General features: G+C 45.2%; 1 long non-coding RNA gene across 1 annotated transcript; it reads left to right on the plus strand.

The window, feature by feature from the left end:
* The first annotated feature begins 15,413 nt into the window (after window positions 1-15,413).
* LOC120099862 (uncharacterized) lies at window positions 15,414-26,794 on the plus strand. The gene is made up of 2 exons (XR_005499255.2): window positions 15,414-19,695; window positions 26,382-26,794. It is a non-coding gene; the product is annotated as an uncharacterized LOC120099862 (long non-coding RNA).
* Window positions 26,795-27,988: the final 1,194 nt, after the last annotated feature.

Raw genomic sequence — 27,988 nt, forward strand, 5'->3', positions numbered from 1 at the left:
GGCATCTTATAGAAGCTCAATAAATATTCCATCAGTGAGCCATGATGGTCCATGTCTTCTGAACCCCACACCATCTTCATTCTATATCCCTAGCTCTTCTGAGGCATAGGATATAGAATTAGAGGCCAGGCTGACCCTTGATCTCTCCCAACCCTGATACCCAAAGGACTCAGAGAATGGATATCTTTGCAGATAAAAGCACGAGGAAGGGGGGCTGGGGATTTAGCTCAGTGGTAGAGCGCTTACCTAGGAAGCCCAAGGCCCTGGGTTCGGTCCCCAGTCTCCGAAAAAAAAAAAAAAAAAAAAAAAAAAAGCACGAGGAAGGGATATTTGTTGACTTTTACCAGGGAGAGGGAGAAATTGAGGTTTGAGGGGAAAAGGTGACTTGAGTGGCTGTGAGGAGAAAGATAGGTTTCTAACCCAGTCCTAACATTTCCTAGCTTGCTGTTCTCAGGTGTTGCCTTCAGAGACTCCATGCCCTTTTCTGCCTCTTAAGGTTATCCAAAGTATTAAATCTGCTATCCCTAAATACTTGAAGTCTTGATAAAATATTACTAAAGTATCCGGCCACAACTCTCTTCCTTCTCCATTGCAGCACCGAAACCCAAAAGGGGATATACATCATTCCCACAAGTTCACACAAGAATGAGAGCCAGTCTGGGTAGGGCCACAGATCCATAGCCCCGGCACTTAGGAAGTGAAGGCCAGAAAATCAGTAGCTCAAGGCCTTTCTTGGCTGCACCACAAGTTGGCCTTGGCTACATGACACCTTGCTTCCAAGCAAAACAAAACAAACATGTGGCAGGGCTGTGTTAATACTCAAGATGTGCATCTCTTTCTCAGAAGGTTGCCTCCTCCAGGTCACATTCCTACCCTGACAGGTGGGTTCCCTTGTGGCTTCAAGACACACATTGGCTTCTCTGTTGTTGTTGTTGTTGTTGTTGTTGTTGTTGTTGTTGTTTTTATCTCTAATGAATACAATGTTCTGACTTGGTTGTAGAGAGGTCAGATAGAAGAATAAATTTAAACTAGCAAAAACTTTGAACTTGGAAATAGTTTAAGCCTGGTTCTTCACTTCTGGGCCTGGGGTTTGAAGGTAGGAGTTCCTCAATGACAGCTGTTTAGGATTAGAAAGCAAACTCTCCCTCCTGTGTGGTTATGGAAGGGTGGAGTCGACCTTCAGAGGAACTCCACCCTTATCTCATGGCACACAAAAATAACTCAAAATAACTAAGCCCTCGGAAGACACCTTAAACATCATTTATTGTAACCTTGGGTTAGCCAATGGCTTACAGGAAAATAAAGAGGAAGTGTGTATCGACACTTCCTTAAAATAAAAGTTGTTATATTTCAAAGGACACTTACTGGAAAGTAGAAAGTCCACGCTGTGTGTGGCCAATACAGAGAGATTAAGAGTTTGAGGCCAGCTTAGCATAGGTAGCAAGTTTGGAGCCAGCCTTGGTTACATGAGACTCTATAGAGAAGACCAAAAAGAATGACGTACTGATTCATTCTTCAACATGAGTGGACCTTGAAAGCATTATACCAGGTGAAGGGAGCCTGACACAGTCTGCACATACTGGTTGAAATATCCAGAAATAGGAATCAGATAAGGTCTTGGAGGATACAGTAGTTGCTAATCTGGATTTTTTTTGTTGGGGCAGGGGGCAGGATGAACATGTTAGAATTGGGTAATGGTGACAGCCACACTTCTGAATATTCTTCAAACCATTGAACTGACCATTTTAAAATAGTGGATTTTGTAATCGTCAGGTAGGAGTTCCAAAAGGAACTCGATGGTATTACAGCATCTCCAGCTCCATGGATGGAATTCCACATCAATTTTCCTGCAAACAAAATAATTCAGTTCTTAATGGCTGGGGAAAGTTCCTGGTTCTCACGTGCCATGTTTTCGTTATCTACTCCGCTGCTGTTTCACACCCAGGTTGGTTTCATGATTTAGTGAATATGAATATTGCTAAAATAAACTGATGGGCAAGTAAAGACAAATTAACTAAACAAATAGGACTTGGGATGTAGCTCAGGGGTGAGGTGCTTGGGAACATGTGGGAGGAAGAGCAGGAGGAGGGGCTGTATGAGGTAGGAGAGGGCAGAAAGAAGGGAAGTCCATCCCTGACAGAGCCAAGCCCCACTGCCCGTGGCTACAAGGGACAATGGAGAGATGGATAGTAGGCCTTCTCTTCCCCAATGACCTTCTACACTTTCTCTAAAAGCCTATTCATTCCTCAAGCTCAAATGATGGCGAATGACCTTGAACTTTCATCCCTCCTTTCTCTATCACCCTGGTGATGAGATTGCAGACGTGTACCTCCATGCCTCATTTATGTATTGCTGTCAATCAAAACCAGGGTCTCAAGAGGGCTAGGCACTCTAAATTAACTGACAGATATGTGGCCTTCAGACACATTTCCTTTAAAAGATATTTCGTCTTTCAAACCTCCTACCTGTGAATTCCCTAACCTATCTGCATCTTGACCATCCCACCTAGACAATGAGGGTAATAAAACTACAGGACATATAGGGTTGGGGGCCACAAATAAAATCAGTCATATTAATGATAACATTATAATTAGGATATGAAGTTCTTAGTACTCAGCCTGATATAGCTGGCTATACAGCAAATGTGAGCCTCATGATCCTCCTACCTCAGCCTCCCCAGTGCTGGGATTATAGGTAATGCCACCTAAGTGGGCTTGTTAACTCTTATTTGTTATCAACTTTGCCTTGCATACTGAGGGTTTGTTTCCCCAGTGAAGCATGGGTCAGGACTGCTGCAGACCCTACTCATCACCCCAGACCAAACACTCTTGAGTTCTCTGTGTGTATTGGCTCCTTTTCTGTATTCCCAGATGCGAAACCTCAGCAAAATCACTTATTCCTAGTTGCTTTTGCATCTGTGAAATGGGTGCATGTGGAACTAAGGTAGGGAAGAGCCACTGTATTGATGAAAGACCTAATTTTTATATGAGTTTTAAATTAGTCAAATATACTCATGCTTAAACTTTTTATTAGACAGTGGGACTTGAACATGGGGCATTGTATACACAGAGAAATGTATTTTTACTTTTAATTTAGAGATAGATTCTTACTATGTTGCCTAAGCTGGCCTTGACTGCACTCTGTAGACCTGGAAGGTCTTGAGTTTGTGATGTTCAGCCTCCTGAGTAGCTAGGATTACAGGTTATGCTAACAGGTCCAGCTAGCAAAGTTTTGTTTTCTTTTGAGACTGGGTCTTGTGTAGTTAACGTTGGTCTCAACTCAATATGATCCTAGAGGCCTTTCGACCTCTGATTCACCCTCAACCACCTCCCAAGAGCTGAAATTACAGGCACGAGTCACACCATACCCAGCTCCCACCCAAAATTTTAACTACACAAATAGTACAAAACCACATTACACTCATAAAGTGTAAGTAGAGGCAGAGGAGACAATAGAACCCCTCCTCCACAGGGCAGGCCTGCCCCTCCCTCTGTAGTTAAAACCAGATATCCCTTCAGGCTGTTCTATGAATTAACCACTTCAATGTATGAGCACATACAGTTCTACTAAATAGTTTTGTTTCACTTTTGTCCTTAAATATGAAAAAGATTATGACGTAGATGCTGTTTTGCAGCCAGCCATTTTCCAATATCAATGTGTTTCTAAGCTTGCCCTATGCTGCCTCATAGAGACTTAGCTCAGGGGTGCTGCTCTGTATAAGCAGTGCCCATGGGCCTGATGGACTAATTCTCCTGTGGCTCAGTGGGTAAAGGCACTCGACACACAACCCTGAGGACCTGAGCTCATCCTGACTCCTGACAACTGTAATCTAACTTTCACATACATGCCTGGCCAGCACTGCCCAACACCCACCACACGCACACGCATACACATGCACCCACACGCACGCGCGCGCGCACACACACACACACGCACACACCCCACACACACATGCACATACAAACAACTTTTCTTTTTCTAAAGAGAGAGAGAGAGAGAGAGAGAGAGAAAAGAGACGAGATGAGACGAGACGAGACAAGACAAGACAAGACAAGACCAGACAAGACAAAACTCTCCTGCCAGCATTAAAGCTTCTTCCATAAAACTAGGGACATAGTTCAGCTGGCAGAAAGCTTACCTAACATGTGCATAACCCTGAGTTGGATCTCCAACACTACATAAACCAAGCATGGCAGGAGGATATCTTCTAATAGAGTGAGGGATAACAGGAACCACATAAGACCCTCTAAGAAAGAAAGAAAGAAAGAAAGAAAGAAAGAAAGAAAGAAAGAAAGAAAGAAAGAGAGAGAGAAAGAAAGAGAGAAAGGGGAGGGAGGGAGGGAGAGAAGGAGGGAGAGAGGGAAGGGAAGGGAAGGGAAGAAAGAAAGAGAAAGTGGAAAAAGAAAGGAGGGAAAGGAAAAAAGAGAAACTGAAAGTTTTCTTCTAGTTTTCATTGTTAAACACTTCCTTTTCGATGAGTGTTTTTTGGTTATAAACACCATTATTAACAAAGTTACTAGGCCCAGAGTTAGGAAATATGCCTGGTGACGTAGCGCAGTTGGCAGGGTGTTTGCCTAGCACCTACAACCCCAGGTTCAATCCCTGGCACCACATAAACAGGGCAAGATGGGGGTGCATTCCTTTAACCCCAGTATTCTGAAGACAAAATACTGCAGGAGGATTAGAAGTTCAAGGTCCTTCTCGGGTACATAATCTGGGACACTTGAGAACCTGTCTGAAGTATATAGATAACATTTTTTAAATTAGACATTTAATCAAAGCTTTAGCGCATTCCCTCGATGCTGCCTTTGGAAGTGATAGCTATCTGCTACTCAATGTCAGGGCTACCCTCAACTTCTAGTGAAACACAAGAGCATCAAAAAGAGGACAAAAATCTGTCAGATATGTCAAAATTAAGGGAAACTGGCAGGAACCCAGAGGTTTTATCAATGGGGAATGGAGAAGATTCCAGGGCCAGACCCCCAACATTGGTTACAGGAAAAACAAGGAAACAAAGCAGGCACTGCCCGGCAGCTTCCAGAAGTTACTGGTCCCTGATGCCTATGAAATCTTACTGTGCTGAGATCATGCACATTTCTTCCAAGAGCCATTGTGGAAAAAAACGAAAGCAACACGGAAAGAACAGCCCAGCTGACCATCAGCACTGAGCCCACAGCAGGCTGCACAGCGTAGAAAATGAATAGATGGCTTACATGTGCACTTTATTTATGCTTAAACAAAACCACAAAATTTTCCCCCAGAGATACGGTTGTAGCCAGGATAACAGCCTTAATTGAGTGTGTTAATTACAAAAAGATTGAGCCAATTCGCACTCTCATTTCAATAGTTCTTGCTCATTCTTTATATCACAAATCTTTTTAAAACTGTATCACATTTATTTGTATCGTCTGTCTGTCTCTGTGTGTGAGTTTATGTGCCACAATGAGAGGACAACTTGCAGGAGTAGTTTCTCTCCTGCTCCATGGGTCCCTAGGATTCAACTCAGGTCATCAGAATTGGAAGCAAGCACCTTAATCTACTGAGCCATCTCCCCAGCCCCACATCATAAACCTTTCTTACTTTTGCCAGTTGCATTAGCAAAAGAAAACATCTTACTGTTCAAATGTGTGCCTCCCTGATTTCTGGTGAGGTAAGCTCTTTTTTTCCCTCCTAGATACATTCAGGACATTTAATTTTCTCCTGTGAGTTATTTTTTGCATTGACATCATCTCCCCAGTTTTTGAGTGACAGGCTTATAGGAGCTATTTATATATTAAGATGTTCATATTGCACGTTTTTCTATGTGAAGTTTATATTCATCTTTAAACTCTGTCTATAATTATGTCTTAAAAACATTCATTGCCTGTCTTGCTGTTAGCCAATTTAATTCAGAGACCAGTGGGGGGAAACCACAGTGCTATACTTCCTGGAAGTCTGCTAGCAGTAGGGGAGGCCCACACTGTCTTTGCTCCCTGCCTCTTCCAGGAAGTGGGCTTCATTTCATTCTAGCAGATGTTACTGCTGTCAGAGTACAACGGGGCTGGCTAGAGAGGCAGCCAGGGCCAAGGCAACCTTATAGGTCAGTGTAGGGACTTTGCTTTCATAAGAAAGTAAGGCAAGGAGTCTTGGGAATACTTAGAGTTGAGAAGCAGCATAAGGACATGTGTTTTAGGGAGATTCATGTTAGCTGCCATGAGGAGAGGGGGCCTGAGAGAGCAGGCTAAAAGCAAAGACCATCTCAGAGGTTCCAAGAGATGATGGCGACCTGGATTAGGGTGGTAGGAGTGAGAAGTGGTCTAGATTTTTGATAAAGAGAAGATGGAGTCTTCAGGATGTGACAATGAATTGGATAAACAGCGTGAGAGAAAGAAAGATGTCAAGAACGTTCCCATGGCCTAAGTAACCAGGTGTTCTGACTCAGAATAGGATATTTTCTTTGGCTAAATATGATGTCACCTTCTAGAAGATTGCTACCCCCACCCCCTTTCAGGCTACTTATCCCAAAGCCCAACACAATCCCAGGTACACAGACACTCAGTAAATATTTCCTAGATGCTAAACCATAACCTTTTGTAGAAACAGGCAGCAGGATGGTCTTCAAACACACCAGGTGACACGATGGTTCTCTACATCCCTCCTGCTTCCTCCTCTGTGCCCAGAAGATGCCCCAGTCTCGGGAATGGTGGAGGGGGTGGCAAGGAGACCTGAAGGACTTGCCAACCTTTTCCATGCTCGCTCTCATCTTCCGCCAAGGCTTTTAGCCTGCATTAGCCTCACAAGGGCAGACAGGAACAGCAGGGTAAGAGTCTCTTGTCCTTCCTCCCTCTCTAGGAGGGGCTGCTGAGTGCTTCTTGCCTCTCCCTACTTCTCTCCTCAGCATTTTGGTACCACCACAGTCCTGAGAAGTCTGTGAGTCCTAATAATCACAACCACCATTTAGTAAGCATTTGCAGGATGCTGGATCCTCTGTAATTACCTCACCCACATTATCATGTTTAATCCCCTTGATGACTCAGCGAAGCAGTGTCATTATCCCCATTTTACAGACGCACCTCTCTGGCCTCCTCTCCCAGATCTCCCTATCTCTGCTTCCTTTCCATCTCACCGCTGTCCTCTCTCCCAGGGAGGAGGGGAGACCCACCAAGGCCTGACCCCCACCCTGCTCACTTCAAGCATTAAGAACCACTCAGAGGGCAGATGGGAACCATGGATAAGAGGTTCTTGCACTGTTTGTCTTTCTAGAAGAGCCAGACACTTGACCCTGCTGTGCTTGCCTGCCCCGTTCTTCCTTGCAAGGCTCATCTCTTCTTTGCAATTTGCAGAAAATGTCAGGCTTCTGCTTGCCGTTGCACCACCTTCAGATTTCAAAACAAATTGTTGTCAGCTGTATGAAGACTCCTTCCCCACATCCTCTCTGCTCAGTGCTCATTGCCCTTGATTTGCTTTGCCTTATCTTTAGTGACCCTGAGACTTTGGCCTTTGTCAGATACCCTCATCCCATGTCTTCTATTTACTGATGCTTAGAAAAAGCAGATGAGTTCTGTTCTGTTTGTTCTGTGCAGAGAATAATATCTGGTATGAGGGACAAGAGACCCTGGTAATAGTGGTTTAGGACATTCATTATTTTATTAGTTGCTTTCCCTAGATACTATTTCTCTATCTCTGTCTCTCTGTCTCTCTGTCTTTCTCTGTCTGTCTGTCTGTCTGTCTGTCTCTCTCTCTCTCTCTCTCTCACACACACACACACACACACACACACTTCTCTGGAAAATGCTGTATTTGAGGGAGGGATCACAGTAAAGAAACTGTCAATATACCTGCTTCATGATTTGGTTTAGTTTTTTATTGAAAATGAGAGAGAGAGAGAGAGAGAGAGAGAGAGAGAGAAGACTGCACACGGCCAGCAGACTGGACATAGCCAAGGCTGGAGAAGAGAGGGAACTGGAGAGAACAGGGGTGATAGTGAGTTAGTGAGAGATGGAGATTAGAACGGCAGGAGACACTAAGAGAATAAGTGGGAGCAAGAATGAGCATCTGGGAGGGAGCTGGGAGGGGATAAGGAGAGGATAAGAAGGACCAGGACAGCAGTGTAGGCTTTGAAATATATAATAGGTACCTGTGAATAGGGCCTGGGGGAGCATGGAAGCTGGCAGGGGTTTCGATATGCAGCCCCCAGTATATGTCAATGGAGCCATATGTCCCTTCTGCCAGAGGTAAGGGAAATGACTCCTTGTAGCAACTGAGAACCCGCTTCACAGCTTCCTGAAAAATGCCGGATCCACCGGAAATCCTATAGTCCAGCTTGAGCTCATTTCTGGGTATTTGGACAGCCTGAGAGACCCAGTTCATGTTGTTCCATTGTCTCTGCTCTCATGTCAGAGAAGAGAAGCGTGGACTTTAGTACCAAGCTGAGCTGCATGTGAACAGGCTGCCCTCTTGCCATCCCTTACATGGGAACTTTAGCCTAACAACATTAGGAATGAAATTAAGTCCATGCTGGTTCAGTCAAGCCTGGGGGCTGACCAGGGATGCGTGAGCTGGTAAAGGTGTACCTTACCCACTGGTCCCCAAGAAAACCTGCTTTGCAGTCCATCTACTTGGAAGGCAGCCTTTCCTTATCCCCAACATGCCGCACAACCATGGTTCCAAACAGCCAGTGACTTCACCTCTTGGCGTCTCAGTCCATAATTTTGGAAGCTAGGCTTTGTGCTAGGCTGAGGAGGCAGAAAAGAGAGAGAAGGTCATAATTCCTACCTTAGGACTGCTTGGAAGGACACTTGCAGATGAATAAAAACAAAGAAATAAAAAAGGAAGGAAGGATGTGGCTGTCCCCAAGTATGGTGAAGGAGGTTTATTATAGATCAAAGGAAGAGCATTGTCAGAGTCAGGGAACTCTGGGAAAATCCAGAGTGAACATGAGCCTGGCCATGTGATGAGATGGGGGAGAGGAGAGGAACTGCCCACCAAGAGATTAGCCAAGAGAGGAAAGAGTAGACAAAGGGGACAGGTAACTAAAATGGCTGGACTATATAGAAAAGGGCAGCTCAGATCCTGGGCTGGAAAAGTTCACAGGGGTTGGGGTGAAGGGTGATGTAGGATATGCTTACCAGCAGGACTCTGGAACAGTTGTAATCAGCGTAACAGGTAGGGACTGAGGGATGCTGGGAGAACCTGGCAGCTAGGTCCACTTTGATACATTAAATAGCACCTCAGCCATTTGCCCCGGGATTCGGACCTAACATCAGATAGCTGCCCTCCTCCAGTAGGTGGAAAGCACAGACCAGAGGTGCATATAGCAAAGCAGGTGGGTAGATGACTGTTTAATCTAATGCTCCAAAACAGACACGAAGGGGGCTGAGGGGTGGCTCCATTTGTAGAATGCTTGCCTAGTATTCACAAAACTTTGAGTCTACCCTTCACATTAGTAAAACTGAGTGTGGTGGTACACAGTACCCACGCCCAACAGGATGGAAACAGAATCCAACGTTTAAGGTTTTCTTCTGCGTTTCCAATTTGAGGGCAGCCTAGGAGCTCTATCTTAACAGGGGGTGTGGAAAAGAAGACGTTGAAATGCAAAGCAGAGAGCATTGGAGAAGGAAGCACAGATTGGTATTCCTGAAGTGAGCTGGACAGAGGTACGAGAGAGGTCTAGCGCTCTAAGGCTCACCTTCCTCATCTCAAGCAGGTAGCAAGCACCATTGCCTTTGACAGTGCTGGGCCGAACTCTTAAGAGTTACACGCCCTTTACCTAGGAAGCGCAAGGCCCTGGGTTCGGTCCCCAGCTCCGAAAAAAAGAACCAAAAAAAAAAAAAAAAAGAGTTACACGCCCTGATAGATTTGAAACTTCTCCAAAGTGGAGAACAAGTCTTAAAATTAAGGGTGTGACTTTGTTTCACCCATGACCTGTGTTAAGTGGCTTTTGATTGGTTGGTGCCTCTAAGGTGTATTAGGGGGTGTGGCAGGCCTTCTAGCTTCCTTCATTCAGTTGCTGTGATAAACCCCATGACCAAAAGCAAATCTAGGGGCAAGGTTGATTTCTGCTTGTGGGCTGTATTTTATCATTGAGAAAAGTCAAGACAGAAAATCAACAGGAATTTGAAGTGAGACCTATGGATAAATGCTTCTTGCTGGCTAACTTGGGCTCACACTCAGCTGTCTCCCACTTACAGCTTAGGACGGCCTGCCCAAAGAAAGGTACCACCTACCATGGACTGGGTCCTCCTAGATGGACTCATCATCAAGACAATCCCCCACAGACATGCCCACAGGCCAATCTGATCTGTGCACTGAAATTTCCTTTTCAGGTGACTCCAGGGAGGGTCAAGTTGACAGTGCTAACTAGGACACCAGCATGGCGGGTCACACTTGTAATCTTGGCATCTGGGAGGCAGAGGCAAGAGGGATGCTACAAGTTGGAAGCCAATCTGGCTTACTTCCTGTCTCAAAAAGTCATAATAAACAGCTTAGCAGGCACCTGTTAGACAGAAAGACAGACCAATGAAGCCAGTTTGAAGCCTGGCGCTCATCCTATTTCTAGATCCACCTAGGATGCAGTGTAGAAACAAGGTCTCTAGAGAATCCTGCGAAGAGTTTTACTTAAACCTGGGTCCCAGGGCACTTTGGCGACTTCCCCCGACCCTCCATCTCAGGGACAGGATGAGAAATAATGAGAAGCACTTGGTCTGCCAAGATTGGACCTCCCAATGTAGGGGAATGTTAGACAGGGAAGCTGGAAGGAGTGGGTGGTTGGGTGGAGGAACACCCTCATAGAGGAAGGGGAGGGGGGAGGGGATAGGGGGTTATAGTCGGGAAACCAGAAAGGGGATAACATTTGAAATGTAAATTAAAAAATCCAGTAAAAAGAAAGAAAAATCAGAATACGACATTTAATATTAAAATAAAATGTCACAGGTGGGGGTTTGGCTTCAGAAGAAACCTTTAGAGAAATTATAGATTGTAAAACTTCTGTTTAAAAAAAAAGAGGAAGAGGAAGAAGAGGAGGAGGGGAGGGGGAGGAGGAGAAGGAGGAGGAGGAGGAGGAGGAGCAGCAGCAGCAGCAGCAGCAACAGCAGCCAGGGATGGGGAGCCAGAGGAACTCCAGGGTAAGGATGGCTCTTGCTGCTTAAGGAGGGAAAGGAAGAGGCTGGGGCTGAAGAGGCAAAGAGCAGGGAACATAAAATAGCCCTTGCTGCAGGGAAAAGCTCTCTTCTATGCAATGACATTAGAGGCAATTGGAAGACACTGAAATTTGATAAGACCTAGAGAGGCTATCAGGAAAGGGCAGCCAAGCTGGCTGGATGGTGGGCAGCAGTTCTTCCTCTCCTGCACTGGCAATCACCTCTCTTATGAGGACTGAACAAATAGTCCTCTCTAGACCAGCATCAATGCTGCCTATAATGGGAGCAACTCCGAGAACCAGAGGCAGCGGACTGATCTGGGCACTCAAAAAAGGTTTATACCTTCCCCCAAACACTACCCCATGTCTCACCTATGAGCCCCCCAGAGTATGAACCTGCTCTTGGGGTGGGAAGCAAACAGGAGTGGCTAGGCTAGAACTAATATACTTTCCCCTCTATAGGCTGCAGGACACCAGAGGCACTGTGGACTTGGTGGCACAGGACATTTTCTCCTGTTCTGTCCCCTCTTATCTTATTTTTCATTTTCTGAGGATATAGCTGTGAGCAACTTACAACATAGAAGAGATGGAGATACATGGAAGTGTTAATTACAAAGCACAGGGCCTTGTGGACATGTAGCAGGGATGAGCCATCCACATGGTCCTCAGTTACAGCAAATGTTCAAGAAGAGAGGCCTCTAATCAGGCCTGAGGTGCACCTATGTGGGGTTAACGAGGGGGACCTTAGGTGAAAAGGCACAAGATCTGAGACACCTTCTCGGTATTGTAGCAGACTCTGAGAGACAGATTTTTGAAAGACATTGCTGAAGTGACCTCAAAACAGCTTGAGGGAAGGTAACACCAACCGTCTGGGAATCACAGGCTCGAGTCAAAGGAGGTGGAACTGTGGGCACCAAATGTGCAGACTAACCAAACATCCCACAGCAGGAAAAGGCGTATTAAAGACCCAGCAAAGCCAACAATATGGGTTCTATTTTATGAGTTTATGGCGAGCTAAGTGACAAAGTGGAACAAATGCTTTAACAAAAATGTAACATGGTGACACATGCCTGTAATCCAAGCACTTGGAATATAGAAGCAGGAAGAGCAAGAGCTCATGTTCATCCTTGACTATATAGCAAGTTGGAGGCCAGTCAGGGCTACGTGAGACCCTCTCTATAAAAATAATAACAAAGCTGCATAGGAAGACAACGAATCAATTTTAAAATGTAACTGAATGTGGTAGGAAGCAGAGAACAGGGAACGTTGATGCTCTGAAATCTTTCTTTCCCCTTTTCATGCTGCCAAGGCCTCTATCATACAGAATAGCGTTGCCACATTCGGGGTGGGTCTGCCAACTCTGAAAGCACAGAGCAGACACAGCCAGACTCATGCCTCACTAGTGAAAGGGTTTTGCTGTGAAAGAGTGTCTTGACCATCGGGCCAAGGAGTGCCACAAAAATCACACCATGCAACAGACCTCATGCAAGAGATTTATTGGGGGAAGGGGAATGCAGAATGGCTGCCTTTAAGATGGGATGGAAATAGCAGAGGACCAGGTCATGGATGTGGACTTCATACTGGGTATGGAGCATGCGCATAGGGGAAAATACGGAGAAAGCATGTCGTATTAGCCTTTAGCAATGATGGAACTTCATCACTGAAGGCAGGGTTGGAGAATACCTCCTTCTGGAATGTTGTCAGTTCTTAGGAGTCAACTGGTCTCCTATGTGTTTCTAAATCTTGTCAAGTTGACAAGGAGAGTAAAACATCACAACATGACAAGAGGAAAAAGTGAGGGTAGAGTCATCAATGGTCTAAGTTCGACTCTCTACAACAAGGTATCATAGGCAAGGTAGCTTAAACACCAGAAATTTATTTCTTATAGTTTTGGAGGCTGGAAAGCCTGAGATCAAAATCAAAGCCAAGATCTCATTTGTGGTTGGATCCTCTTCCTGGTTATTATTAATTTTTTTAAAAAGGCAGTGGAATGCCCAAAGTTAACCCTTGAGCCCTACATGCCCAAGGACCAGGTAACTTCCTGGAATGCTAGGAGCTGTAGTTCTTGGAAAGTAACAAAGTTTCATGGGGAAATATGGTGACCTATACGTTTGTCTTCATAAACCCCTGCAACAAATGTCTCAGGGCAACTCAACTGGGAAAATTCCAGAGAGTGGTCCTGATCAAAGACCATCTCTTGGTCAGTACTTAATATTTTAAAAAGCTTGCTTTAAATTTAGCCCGAAATGGTAGAACTGGGTTTTTCCAGTGAATCTCAGGATTAACAGCAGCTGTAGAAAGACAGAAAGAAAAAGGCTTGGTCTGACCTTAGGGAAACCATATTCATTTATAGCAAAGAGCCAAGGAAGAGGGCAGGTGGCTCCTTTCAGGGGCAGAAGTGACTCTCATAGTCTGAAAAGGGAAGCGGGGAAGCATAGACCTCAGTTAGAAATTATCAGTTATGACCTAACATCACTAGGGCAGAGAGTAAATGGATCAAGTTCTCTTGTATCTTCATCTAAGGTCACAGGTGCTGCCTTCATGGCCTAATTACCTTCAACCACCAGTGTATTGGACATTAAGACCTAAGCAAATAGATTTGGGAGGTCATACAAATATTGTTACACAGCACATGGGTCATAAAATGTCAGCACATTTAGAGCGGGGTCTGTTGACTGATTATAACTAGTGAGCAAAAGAGTGAGAGTTATTTTCACTTGATAGACATCTCCATGCTTGTGTGCGCCCATGTGCGTGGATGTTTGTAGAAGGGTACACGTTATAAGAAGGAAACCAAAGTGAAGCCATTTTGAACAAAAATGGGGTCAAATAAAATTTAAGTTTCCAAGACCTCTCTGGGTAGCTGATATCCTGCTTGGCAGAAAGAGACAAGTGGGTAACTGACATCCTGGTTGGCAAGTCACCCTGCCACCATTGAATAACCCAACCAATGGGGACAGGATAAAAGTGTACCACAAAAACATGTTCCTAAGGAAGTCATCTACCTCTAAATCTGGATTGGTGGGATAACTTGACACAAATGTTTGTGGATTTCAGGCTTAAAAACTCTAGCATTCTGGCTCCGGATGGCAGTTCAGCTCCCAGTCCGATCTTTGGCCCTGATCAATCAGTACCAGCCCCGAGTACAATAAAATTTTGTCATCTGCTTAAATACTCGCTGAGAACAAGTTCAAAGACTCAGCCAGCTCCCAAGTCTCTGCTGCTCTTGTCCCTGGCTGGTCAGCTTTCGCTCCCTAATTCAAATCAAATTCTTGCTTTGCTGGACTCTTGTGCCTGCTTCAGTTGCTTTGGATTTTTGGAGTCCAGCAATGTATGTACACATGTGTACGTGGTGGACAGCATCAAGTGTCATTCCTTAGGAGCTGCCACCATGGTTTTTTGAGGCAGAGTCTCACACAGGTCTGAAGTGATCTGATTAGGCTAGGCTTGGTAGCCAGAGAGCCCTTGGGATCTTCCTCACTGCCTATTCTATTTCAATAATCAATAAAATGATTAAGATATGCTTGGGATATTTTTAAACAGTAAAAGGATGAAGATTTGGAGAAAAATGTATGTGTATATATATACATGTGTGTGTATATACACATATATACATATATAATAATTAATATATATTTCCTCTTCTCCTTTAGAACAAGCTATTCATGAACACAGTGTCTCAGCAAGGACAGATCTTTTCTTCCATTCTGAAATCCAGGCACCCCGTGTTATGCTAAGCACTGAGCCATCTATCTGACCAGATATGATTATAGAGGTGGGGATGAGGACAGGATACAGGAAGACCAAGAGGGCCCCACATCCAGTTGACCTGACATACAGGATAGTGGAGGGAATTTGCTTATGAAGAAAAGTGTGAGAACCGGCCCGTTGTCCTTGCTAGGACTCCGAAGACTGCAGAAGTTTAGGGTTGTGAGTGACAGTTGTGAGCTAGTCCTCAGGAAGAGCAGGCAGGGTCCCTGGAGAAACACTGCAATACCCGGTACGGATACATCCTCTTCTCCCTCAGTACAGCACCATTCAGAGAAGCAAATGCTCAAGGTGTTCTGCATCCTAGGTGATCCTGGTACGCTAGAGTCAGAGGGCTTCTGGAGGGAGGTCTCCTAGCAACCTTTGTGATTGCCTAGCAGGCTTCCCTTAGGGCAGCAGGCAGGGGGCTGGCTGATTCATCTACTTCCTGGTGCTAGAAAGAAGGTGTGCGTGGGGGTGGGGGGTAGGGGATGGTGCGGGGGTGGAGGTGAGGGGTGCGGGGGTGGGGGTGGGAGGGGTCAGGGGGGTGGTGCCCAATCTTGGCTGACCAAAAGGACTCAACGGAAGTATTTTTAAAATACCGAGTCCTAACTGGGACTACAGCACAGTGGTAAGGGGCCTCCTTAGCACTGAATAAAACTGAGTTGTGGCGGCAGATGCCTGCAGTTCCAGCGCTCAGGAGGTAGAGGCCAGAGGATCATGCTCAGCTGCACGGTAAATTCAAGGGCAGCATGGCATACATGTGACACCAGCTCAAAAAGAAAAAAGCGGAGAGAAGGTAGGCGACATGAGTTCCAGCCCCGGCCCAGGGCTCACTGGAGAACTTCCACAGCTCCTCCTGTGCAGCTTTGAGCCACGGCCTTAGCACAGTATCAGACACACCTAGAGCTCATGGCTTTGTCTCAAATTCGCTCTTGCACCTTCTCCAGGAGTAGACACGAGGCAGAGGGTTGCTCTTTATACCAGCCTAAAGTTGGAACCTTTTAGGGGAAGTGACAAGGTCCACTGCGGCATTCGTAGCGTTCAGCAAACCTCTGCCCGCTATTGCCCAGAACTTTCTGCCCTCAGTGCACACCCCACTCCCACCCCGAGGCCCTGCTCCTAGCTTATCCACTTCCTTCTATATGCCGCTCCCTTTAATAGAACCAGAAGGGAGAAAGGGGAAAGTGTGTGCGTTCACAGTGCCGCCTAGCTAACTTTGTATTCCCCTTCAGCAGTTCAGAAGCTGGTGGGAGCTAGAATACTGGGAGGGGTTGTGACTGCGGGATCCAGGTGAATGCCTACACATGAAAACACAAAAACAAAAACAAACAGCAAAAAAAAAAAAAAAAAACCAAAACAAACCAAACAAACAAACAAAACCCAAGCATCTTTGGTACATCCACTGAAAAGCTGGGCTGTCCCAACATTGTTGGGTAGGCCTGAACCACAGCACGTTGATATTTGTGATAGATATCTAATAACTATAGCAACTGGACATGAACTTTGGTCCCCCTCCTAAAAGCAAGGCCATCTACAATTGCTTCCCTTGGCACCCACACAACATTTTCAAGTGATCGACGAGAAGGCAGAGGCCAGGTCTAGCCCAGGAGAACAGAGAAGTTGGATGCCAAAGCCATGCAGTGTGACCTCAGTGAGATCAGGCACTCCAGGGACCCTAACAGGACTCTTGTTGGTTTTTCTGGGTCAGCCAGGAAGGGGTTTTCCCGTAGCCCCATTTTTCCAGTCAGTTTGTGAGTGCGGAGCTTAGGAGACAGCCAAAGTTCTAAGGACCAAGAGGTGGATGGAAAAAAAGTAATAGTAAACAATTGAGAGCCACCTGGATGGTCCTCTGCTCAGCCTGGGAGGAGGGGAGGGGGGAGGAGAGGGGACACCTTCCCCTTCAATAATCAGGATTGTGTGGGGGCTGGGCCCTGCATGCATCTGATAAGGCTGTTATGTTAGCAGGCACACCTGCCTGGCCATCTGGCACTTCTGTTCTGCAGACAAGCCACCCTGGGCCTCCTTTGCCCACCTCTTCAAAGGTCAGGGCTGGAGGGGTCCCAAAACACCTGCTGGAGAAAGAGGGGTTTTTTCCTAAACCCCAATGTTGTAAGGCAGCCTTCTAGGTCCCCAGGTAACACTTTGGAATTGCTTCTTGGCTTTGTCAGATGTGTGTCCCTAGCTGTGAAGTGGTGGGGCGGGACCTGTGCGAGCCACCCTCCCCCCCACCCCCCTTAATAGTTTAAGCGTGGATTGATTCTGACCTTGCTGAGATAACAGAGTGTGGGTCGGGAACAGGGATAGTTTAAACAAGACTCCCCTCTCTTCTATCAGACTGAATCAGAGCAGCAGCCCGGGCACCATTAATCATCTCAAAAGCTGGGCTTCTGAAGCTTATCTGTGGTACAATCTCCACATCCCCTCCTCTTCTGCTCTCTGGAAACCATAGTATTTAGGAAGAGAGCTTGGTACCTATGTTAGCAAATCATATTAGGTCCTGTCCAGCTGCACATAAGCCATTAATGTATACATTTAACCCTTTCAATAAAGATCTGATATGATACAGAAAAAAAGGGGGTCTGCTGTGTGTGTGTTGTATCCAGCCCAGACAATGGTTCTTCAGATCTGTGAGAGCTTAGGGAGGAGCCCAAGTCACCAGTGCATGGCTGATAACATTATAAATTACAAATTACACCTTATGCTTGTATGTAATGTTTTGTTTTGTTTTATTTTTTCAGTCCTGGGGATTGAACCTAAAGGCCTCAGACATGCTAGGCCAACACTACATCTGTTCTACATCCTCAGTCATTTAAACTATATGCTTAAGAACCCTCTCCCCATTTTGAGATAGAGTCATATGTGGCCCAGGCTGGCCTCCGACTTGCTAGATAGCCCACTGCTGGGATTGTGGGTAGCCCAGTGCCGGAACTAAGAGTATGTGCCACCAAGGCCAGTTTTATGTGGTGTGGCAGACAAAATCCAAGGCTTCCAACACGCAAGACAAGCATCCTGTAACTTGAGTTACATCCCCAGTCCCAGACCAGTGAGAGTCCACCTGGCCCCCTGCTATATAAGGATGCTGTGAAGAGGAAGACACCTAAGAACCAGGACGAGGCTCTCACCAGACGTCAGAGCAGCCAGCACTTTGATCATGATTTCTCTGCCTGGAGAACTATGGGAAACATTTCTATTGCTGATCCACTACCTAGTTTGGGGGTATTTTATTATAGCTGCCCAACACACTAAGAGATCAAGGGCAGATCTTTTGCTCTCACATTGAATAGTTAGGCCCATTCGGGAATGAGGCCGTCTGAAGTGAGGTATTTCAGAGCCTGCTCACACTTAATGAATGAATCAAAAGCACCGGGCCCATCGGTGCCCATTCTTCCCAGGCTCATAGGTCTGTGCTACATGTACTCCATGACTCCCCAAGACAGACACTTCATGTGAAGCCCCCTCATTTCCAAACATCCCCTAGGCTGGGAATGCTGCTCACTTGGTTAAGCATTTGCCTAATATGCATGAGGGCCCTAGGTTCAATCCTCAGCACCACATAACCTAGTGTCATGACCATGACCGTAATCCAGCTCAGGAGGCTGGAGGCTCAGATCAAGGTCGTTCTCAGTTGCATATGGAGCTCAAGGCCAGGCTGGTCTCTAAGAAACCTTACATAAAAACAAGAACATGTTCCTTGCTTCTGAATCTGCATTTCCAAAATCGCCATGTTACCCTTTTAGGCGCTAAGTAATTTAAATCCATCATGACTCCCAACCTCCCAGGAGCCTTGTCCAGGTTATAGACCCTATATTATTTTCACAGTAGGTCAGCCATGAGCCTCAAAAGCCCCCCCCCCCCGCTGGGCCCTGTACCATGTTCTGTCATAGAGGCAGTATGAAGAGAATTTATCTGTGGGTGATTTTCATACACAGACCTTTAAGAAGTCATGGCTGTTGTCATGCCAGCCCCTAAGTGCGCCTTGCAGGACAGGCTGTGCTCTTCACACTTTGCAACCGTCCTGTGTCCCTCCTTCTCCCAGCATTGATTCTGGTTCACACTAATTAGGTCCTTCTTGGACTGTAACAGGAAGGAGAGCTTTGCCATGTTCTTTAAGGAGACCATGTGAGAGTTCGACCTGCTGCTGGTTGCTAGGCAACCTGGATGATCCTACAGTAAAGACGAACCCTTGAGTGAGTGTGCCAGGGCCAGTGAGCCTAGTTAGTAGCTATTGAATATAAGTCTCTATGCCGCTAAGAGGTTTGAGAAAGTTCTGGACGGTGTTGGCTCCCCTGAACCACTGTCTTTTGTTTTTTTGTTTTTAGATAGATTCTCATGTAGGTCTAGTTGGACTTGAAGTACACATGTGGGATTATAAGTGTGTGATACACACACAGAAGTTCCCCTATCTTTTTATATTAATTGTTCCTTCATGTGTTTTGTCTGTGTGTGTGTGTGTGTGTGTGTGTGTGTGTGTGTGTCTGTCTGTGTGTTTCTGTGTGTGTCTCTGTGTGCATGGGTATGTGTGCAGGTGCTCATGCATGCTCCCAGATTCGGTGGAGGCAAGAGGAGGCTCACAAGTTCAAAGTCATCCTCAGCTACACAGTGAGGGTGGAGCCAGTCTGAGCTTTGTAAAACTCTGCCTACCCCACCCCTGCCCCTAAAGACACCATACTCTGAATTTTGGTTTTTCTCCTAGGCAGGAAATATGGACATGGAATCTCGTGATGCTGAGAAGCTGTAGCAAGCTTCGTCTGCTAGTTAACTGCATGCAGTCTGTAGTCGCGGGGAAACAGAGCAAGCCGCTCTGCTGAACGAAAGTGTCAGTAGATCAGGTGCGTTAGGTGCCTTTTCCATCTATAACGTTTTTCAACTTTAAGGTGGTTTTATCAGAAGGTGATCTGTCGCAGCCCAGGGCATCTGCCTAGTGCATTGCCACACCATTGACCCCAAAAGACTGAAAGCTAATGGAACACTAACTGAACAGGGGAAACTGGTAACTTCCAGGGGAATCCTTCCTAAAAAAGAGGCTCTGCTGCCATTAGGGCCAATTAATCCTATATACTAACACGGAATGATCTCCAAGGTATATGTTATACAAAAGCATAAACAAGGCATAGGACTGTATTTAAGTCATACTACCATTGACATAGGGAAGAAAAACATCAACAGTAGTTATAGATACAATAAATATTTGAGAAAGGTAGTGAAGAAGCTAAGGACATATGTTGTCTACCGAGAGAGCAAGGCACCTCTGAGGAACAGGAACCAGATGAACTTTACCTGATGTACATAAAAATCATAGGAGAAAGACACCGTTGAGCAGATTCTATCTCTGGGTCGGAAGGGACCCTGCATGCTAAAAGTAAAAACGATTTCACAGTTGTCCTCGGCAAACTGAGCCTGAGACTATATTTTATATGGAACCTATAAGTAAAATATTGCCTTAGGAAATCGAATGTCTCCTGTAGCTAAAATCAGGGGACAAAAGTTGATAAGGATGCTGGATAGTATACCTGGGATCATCTCTCCAAGGGCCTGGCTCAGCAGATAGAAGACGCTTGCCAATAAATCTGAAGATTCTAGTTTGATCTCTCCCTTCCTTCCATCTCCCCATCCCATACCAGAAGATGCACATAATAGAAGGAGAGAATCAAGCCCCGCAAATGCACCAAAGCATGGGTCCACACACCCGCACACAAACAAACAGACAGACAAAATGTAATTTTTAAAAGCATCTGGTATCGATCACAAAGGTGTCAGTGGTGGTTTTCTAGTAGAGAAACACGTCAGGACCACTCTAACCAAGTGTTCAAGGCAAACAACAGCCAGAGCAGTAAGACAGCAAACTTATGGACACCCAGAACTGGTGGACTGAAAAAAATACAACGCCTCTTCTCCTGTGTAAGACCCAGATGTCTTCTGTAAGACCCACCATCTCCTCCTGATAATATTTGCCATCAGCTATGTCAATAGAAGAACATCACACCATTGACACATCGGAAGAGAAATAGACATTGATTCTTTCTACTGTTCTTGCAATTATTATTTAAATGTGAAGAGATTTTAAAAGGAAAGAGAAAGAGAAATTGGACCAAGTAGTCAGAAGAAAAAAGATTATAGCAAGAAGAGTCAGAAAATCCAAATTTAATAGTGCCTTAGGTAACCTTTGTTTCCTGAGCAATATCCTCACTCTGGGAAATGACTCAGCCACTTAAGGATTTTATTCTGTTGAGGAGAGATAGATGTCCAGGCTACCTGCTGTTGTCTCTTTAAGAAAAACTATGGGTTTCTCTCAAAACTTGCTATGCAACCTCATGTCCATGAGAAGAAAGGACACTAACTCGATCTCCACGCCCTATCTCTTCTCCAGAGCTCTCATTCATAGAACTGAGTTTTCTTTCTTTCCTATGTTTTCTGGATTTTTTTTTTTTTTGTCAGAGGGTCATGTAGCCCAGGCTGGCCTCAGACTTGCTACATATTTGCTACATTTGAGGATTGACCTTGAATTCCTGCTCCTCCTGCCTCTGTCCCTCCCCTGAGTGCTGGGTTTACAGGGTTCAGCACCATGCCGGGCTCGAAAACACATTTAGCACAGCATCTAGTTCAGTCATCATGTGGACCAATCTGAGATCTGCGCAGTTCTGAATCCACCATCACTAAGACCGTGCCTGTGCTTCTGAGATGGACCTTACAGAATTCTTGCCCTGTTCATCCATTTGATAACAAATGTCTGTCAACAGGAGTGTATGCCTGGTATGGCTGTGGGCTGGTAATGCACTGAACAAAGCAGACAGACAGGCTGGGGGGACACAGGCAATGAACTAGAAGTTAAACACCACATGATCCATTTGGGGGAAATCCATGACCACACACACAGGTGACAACCTTACCACAAGCTTTGCTTTTCCCTCTCTCTCCATGTTTGAGTGTGTGTGTGTGTGTGTGTGTGTGTGTGTGTGTGTGTGTGTGTGTGTGTGTTTATGTGTACATACTGCTACACATGTATATGTTTGTATGGAGGCCAGAGGTTTATGTACAGTGTCTTCCATGATCTCTGTTCAGGATTTGACTTTTTGAGACAGGGTTTCTCATTGAAGTTAAAGCTGGTCAATTGCTAGAGTGGCTGGCCAGTAAGTCTGAGGATACTGCTGTTTTAATTGATGTTTCTCAGACATAAGGTCTAAAGTCAACTGATAACAGGGATCGCTGCTCTGGTGAGGTGTCTGTTCAAGTCTTTGTTCTAGTTTGATTTTTTTTAAATAAGTGTGTGTGATACCTTAGAGTTAGACACCTTAAAGCTGGGGTTATAGACAGGTGTGACCCACCCAACATCGGTGCTGGGACTCAAACCTGGGTCCTATAGAAGAACAGTACATGCTCTTAACTGCTGAGCCGTCCCTACAACCTCTTTGCTAAGTCTTAGGTTAAGTTTTTGACATGTAAGGTGATTTAAAAGATAGAAATCCAGGGCTGGAGAGATGGCTCAACAGTTAAAATGTTCTTCCAGAGGTCCTGAGTTCAATTCCCAGCAACCACATGGTGGTTCATAATTATCTGTAATGGGATCCGATGGTCTCTTCTGATGTGTCTGAAAACAGCTACAATGTACTCTTATAAATAAACTAAATCTTAAAAAAATAAAAACCCCACTGCTCCTGGGTGTGTGGGTAACAGATGCTTGGGAAGCTAAGGCCAGAGAACTGCTTTAGCTAAGTAGTGTAAGGGCAGTGTAACAGGATGGTCAGACCACATCTCCAGAATAGCAGAGCTCCCTCCTTGCTAGCTCTTCCTCTCTCTTTCCTCCTCTTTTGCTTTCTATATTCCTTGCCTTTTCTCTCCTCCTGTCTTTAAAAAAAAAAAATCTCATGGCATAGCCCAGGCTGTCCCACTGTCCCTGTGTTTTCCATCCCCTCCCCCAGCTTCCCGAGTACTGAGATTACAGTGTGTACTACCATGCCTCACTAACAGAGAATGGGTTTTAAATTTAAATAAGACACAAATAAAAAAAGATAAAGTCAATAACATAAAAACCTAAGAAAATGCATAAACTAAGGTAAAACTCAAGTCAACACACTGGGGAAAAAAACTTGCAAAGCTTATCTTCAACAAGAAGTTAATAGTTACAATACCCAAAACACTAGTAAAATTGATAAGAAAGAGAAAGTATTGATTGTTTTAAGTCTTACTATTGTTAATTATGTATATTGGGAGGGCGGGGTGTGTGCGCTTGAGTGCCAGCGCCCATGGGATTCGGAGGAGACTGTTCCATCCTCTGGAGCTGGACCTAAAAGCTGCCGAACATGGATTCTGGGAACAAATTCAAGTCTTTTATCAGAGTGATAGCCTCTCTTAACTGCTAATCCATCTCTCCAGCTCCAAGAGTATTGAAAACGCAGTAAAGGTTACAGGCATTCAATCCATAGCAGAGGATGCCCAAAAGGACAACAATATTATAAAAGATGCCTAGGGAGCCCTCAGATGTAGCTCACTTCGTAGAGCGCTTGCCTAGTGTGCACAAATCCCCAGGTTCATTGCCTAGTATCACAAGAAGCCAGACTTTGACGATGGGCAGCTGTAGTGATCCCAGGATGCTTGGCAGGCAGAGATAGGAGGAGCTCAAGGTCATCCTTGGCTACATTGTGTGACCGAGGATACATAAGACCCTGTTTCAAAAATAAGGAAATAATTAAATGGTACCCAAACTGACCAGCCATAGAGGCAACGTAACATAAAACATTGTAACAGGCTGGAGAGATGGTTCAGCAGTTAAGATCCAGCAGATCTCCTTAGTGGTCCATCCACTTACGAAGCTGATGTCTGAACCTTGGCACCTGGAATGACGTTATCCTCTGTGCAGCATTCTAGAAGCAAGGTGCTCATTGTAGCACTGCTTATAAACGATTTAGACACAGAAATAGCTTCCTACTTAGGCAACGAAATAGTCAGGGGCAAAAATAGAGTGATCAATGAACTCTGGATCTTAGAAGTGAACTTGAACATACAGGAGCTACCATGTTATAGGAAGCCCAAAGTTGTAGTGTTAAAATAAAAAGTAAGGCCAAAGCCAGTCATGAGGGCACACACCTCTGATCCCAGCATGAGAGAGGCAGAGACAGGAGGATTGAGAGTTTCAGGCTGGTTTAGAAAACACAGCCAGACCTCATCTCAGAATAAATAAACAAACAGCTAGATAAACAAACAAACAGACAAGCAGCACATAATATTAACGTAGACTACTCTAGGTAAGTATCCAAGCGGTAAGTGTTTAGTAACATGAACAGCCAGACAGGGCTCGCCTTCAGGCTAGCATTCACATCTGACTGGAAAGACAGAAGATGGGATGGAGGCATCGATATTTGTATACTTTCCTCTTATGTTTAAAAAAGGTATCCAAAGCATTGGGGTGATGGTGGCACACGCCTTTAAACTCCAGCACTCGGGAGGCAGAGGCAGGCAGATCTCTGAGTTCAAGGCCAGCCTGTTCTGCAGTGAGTTCCAGGACAGCCAGGGCTACACAGAGAAAACCTTAAGAAGCTCATGTCTAAACTTCACACACATTAAAAAAAAAATGAAATCACCTAAATAAGGCAAATATGTTAGCCATCATCAGAAGAGGGAGGTAGAGTTTTTTCCTGCCATGTCCTACGTGGTGGTCAGCTGCACCAAGATGAACATCGTCCTCCTAGCCACCAATTGTCCAAAACTCCTTGAAGTGGATGATGCGGTCAAGGTGTTTTCGATGTGCAACAACCACAGACGTCGCTGTCGATGTTCCAGCTGCAGAGCGGAAAGGTTATGTGATCTGAATCGACGCCGGGAACGGCAAACAAGATTTTCCCATAAGGCACAGTGTCTTGACCCACGGCAGAGTATGTGTGCTTCCGAGTAAGGGGAATTCTTGTTATAGATCAATGAGAACTGGAGAGGGGAATTACAAATCTGTTTGAGGATGTGTAGTGGCTGCCAACCTGAGTGTTCTCAACATGGTTACTGTAAAAAAAGGGAGAAAAGGCTATCCCTGGACTGACAGATGCTACTGAGCCTCGGCAGTTGAGACCCTAAAGAGCTGCAGAATCTGAAAACTTTTCAGTCTCCCCAAAGAAGGTGACATCTGCCAGCGTGTTATCAGAAAGCCCTTAAACAAACAAGGTAAGACCCCCCAGGGCCAAAGTCCCCAAGGTTTAGCGTCTTAATACCTGACAGGTCCTGCGGCACAGGCCCTGATACATTGCTCTAAGAAAAATCAGGAGGCTGCAGGATGTGCTAGACCTTTGACCAAGAAAATGGAAGAAAACCAAAGAGAATCACAAGGAACAGGTTATCAAGAGACGCAGGCTGTCCTTGCTGAGAGCATCTACTTCCGAGTCTGAATATAGTCAATAAGATCTTTAATGGTAGGGGCTGGAGTGATGGCTCAGCGGTTAAGATCTCTGCCTTTTCTTCCAGAGGTCCTGAGTTCAATTCCCAGCAACCACATGGTGGCTCACAACCATCTGTAAAGAGATCTGATGCCCTCTTCTGGTGTGTCTGAAGACAGCTACAGTGTACTCATATAATAAATAAATCTTTAAAAAAAAAAGAGAGAGAGAGAGACCCTGCCAAGCAGACAAACAAAAAGAAATAGCCCAATAAATGATTAATTTTTTTTAGGGGCTGAAGAGATGGCTCAGCACTTAAGAGCACTGGCTGCTCTTCCAGAGGGTTCCATTCCCAGCACACACCAGACTGTTCTATAAATCCAAGATCCAACACCCACCTACAGATATACATGCAGGCAAAACACCAATGCACATTTTTTAAAAAAAAAAACCCTTCTTTTTTAAAAGTAACGTTTTATTTCAGAAGAGTCTCTTTACTTCCTGTCTTCCTCCTTCCAGCAGTGTGGCTAGGCTGCATTGTGTTCTGAGTTTGGGGAGGGAAACATCACATTATCAGTGTTTAAAGAGAAACCAATTGGGTTGGGGATTTAGCTCAGTGGTAGAGCGCTTGCCTAGCAAGCACAAGGCCCTGGGTTCGGTCCCCAACTCCGAAAAAAAGAAAAGAAAAAAAAAAGAACGAGAAACCAATTAACCTGATATTTGTCCCTATTTGCTTAAGGATTTACACAAGTGGGTCATCGCAATAAGTTATACAGACATGTAGTACGTTTGGTTAGAAATGGTAAAAATAATCCTAAAAAAAATCTATGTATTACATATATTAAGGAAGCCAATAACTACAGTATGCTTAAAACAACACAAAACAACAAGCCTGTCCACTGTTTTCTTATAAACATGCTGCTTTTAGTCACACAGTGAGTGGGAAGAGCCCGTATCCCCCAAACCGTTGGACAAGAAAGTGTAACTTCATAGGAAAACATGGCGCCCTTAACTCCAACAGTGCTTACAGTCTCGAATTAAGATGAAATGATGTTTTCTAGGTTTGATGTGCTCTGCCCTCAGAAGCTTGGGTCTTGATGATTCTAGAACATGATAGTGCCATCTCTCTCTCTCTCTCTCTCTCTCTCTCTCTCTTTTAGATGTATATGACCCTCAGGCAAGCAATATGGCTGAAATATTGTTTGAGGATCAGTTTCCTCCACTTGGCAACTGACGGAACTCACCTTAAAGGAGGCAATCCTAGCAGCAGCAGCAGCAGCAGCAGAGCTTATGCAGATGCAGTTTCCCCTGTGAGGTAGACCCTGGCACCTCAGCATACCACTGCCACCACAACTAGACGGGATGAGCTGCTGTGTACCATTCCCTGGCTTGCCAGAAAGCTATTTAGGGGTAGTTTAATAACTCCTTTTGATTTAAAAATATGTAATTTGACGCAATAATTTATCTCTCTGGGTGTTTTTGCATAATTTACATCTATGCAACTTGTGTGTGCCTGGAGCCCTCAGCCCATGAGAGGGCAAAATGGTTAAACCTTGATTAGATCCTAGAAAAAGGAAGGAAGAATGGAAGGATGGATGGATGGATAGATGGATGGATGGATGGACAGAGAGCTATAGACAGATGCCTTTCTAGTTTGTTTTGTTTGTTTCTTTGTTTCTTTGTTTTTTTGTTTTGTTTTGTTATTGTTGTTGTTGCTGTTGTTGTTAGCGTTTGTTTTCAAGGCAGTTATTTAAGGCTGGCCTGAAATTCACTACGTAGCTGAGAATGCCTTCAAACTTTCCATCCTGTCTGCATTTCTCAAGGGCTGGGACTGGAGTCGCCCGCCTAGGCTATGCTTGCCAGATAAGTAAGCCCTGTTTCAATCAACTCACAGTGCCAGCACCTATTCACGCATGGTAAATGACTCCTGCATTAGTCAGGGTTCTCTAGACTCACACAACAAACTATTGAAATGACTTACAGTCTGCAGTCCAGATAACCCAACAATGGGCAGCTGTGGATGGGAAGTCCAAGAATCTCGTAGTCGCTCAGTCCCACGAGGCTGGGTGTTTCAGTTGGTCTCCTGTAGAAGCTGGAATCCTGAAGAATTAGGTTCCAACAGATGCTCTGGCAAGTGAGTGCAAGCAGGCAGAGAAGGAAGCCTTCCTTCTTCCATCGTCCTTATGTAGGCCTCCAGCAGAAGGTGTGGCCCAGATTAAAGGTGTGTACCACCATGCCTGGACCTAAGCTGTTTTTACTTGGGACTTGCTCTATCCCAGGCTGGCCTTGAACTCCGAGATCTGCTTGCCTCTGTCTCCTGGGATTCAAGGTGCGTACCACCTTTCATAGGCCTAAGCTTTTCGTGGCCACTATGCTTCAAGATCCGGATCAAAAGCCCGTGTCTTCCAGGCTCAATATCTGGATCAAGGGGATGCCCTCCATTTCTGGATTATAGTTCATTCCAGATGCAGTCAAGATGACAACTGGGAATAGCCAGCACATCTTCAAAAGTCTTAACAGCTCATTTTAGCTCCGTTTTTATTATTCGTGAGTGGGAGGTTGCACTTGCCATGGTACACACGCCAAAGTCAGAAGACAGTTGTTTGTGGAGCTCCCAGTTCTCTCCTTCTGCCATGAGGGTCCCAGGGATCAAACTCAGGTTGTCGGGCTTGGTAGCAGGTGTCCTTTATCTACCGAGTCACCTCGCCAGCACTAATAACTCGTTTTTTAAAGAGCAGGCGTGATCTTTGCACAAGATTGTTTGGTG

The sequence above is a fragment of the Rattus norvegicus genome, chromosome 1, assembly GCF_036323735.1.
Source record: "Rattus norvegicus strain BN/NHsdMcwi chromosome 1, GRCr8, whole genome shotgun sequence".
Taxonomy (NCBI): domain Eukaryota; kingdom Metazoa; phylum Chordata; class Mammalia; order Rodentia; family Muridae; genus Rattus; species Rattus norvegicus.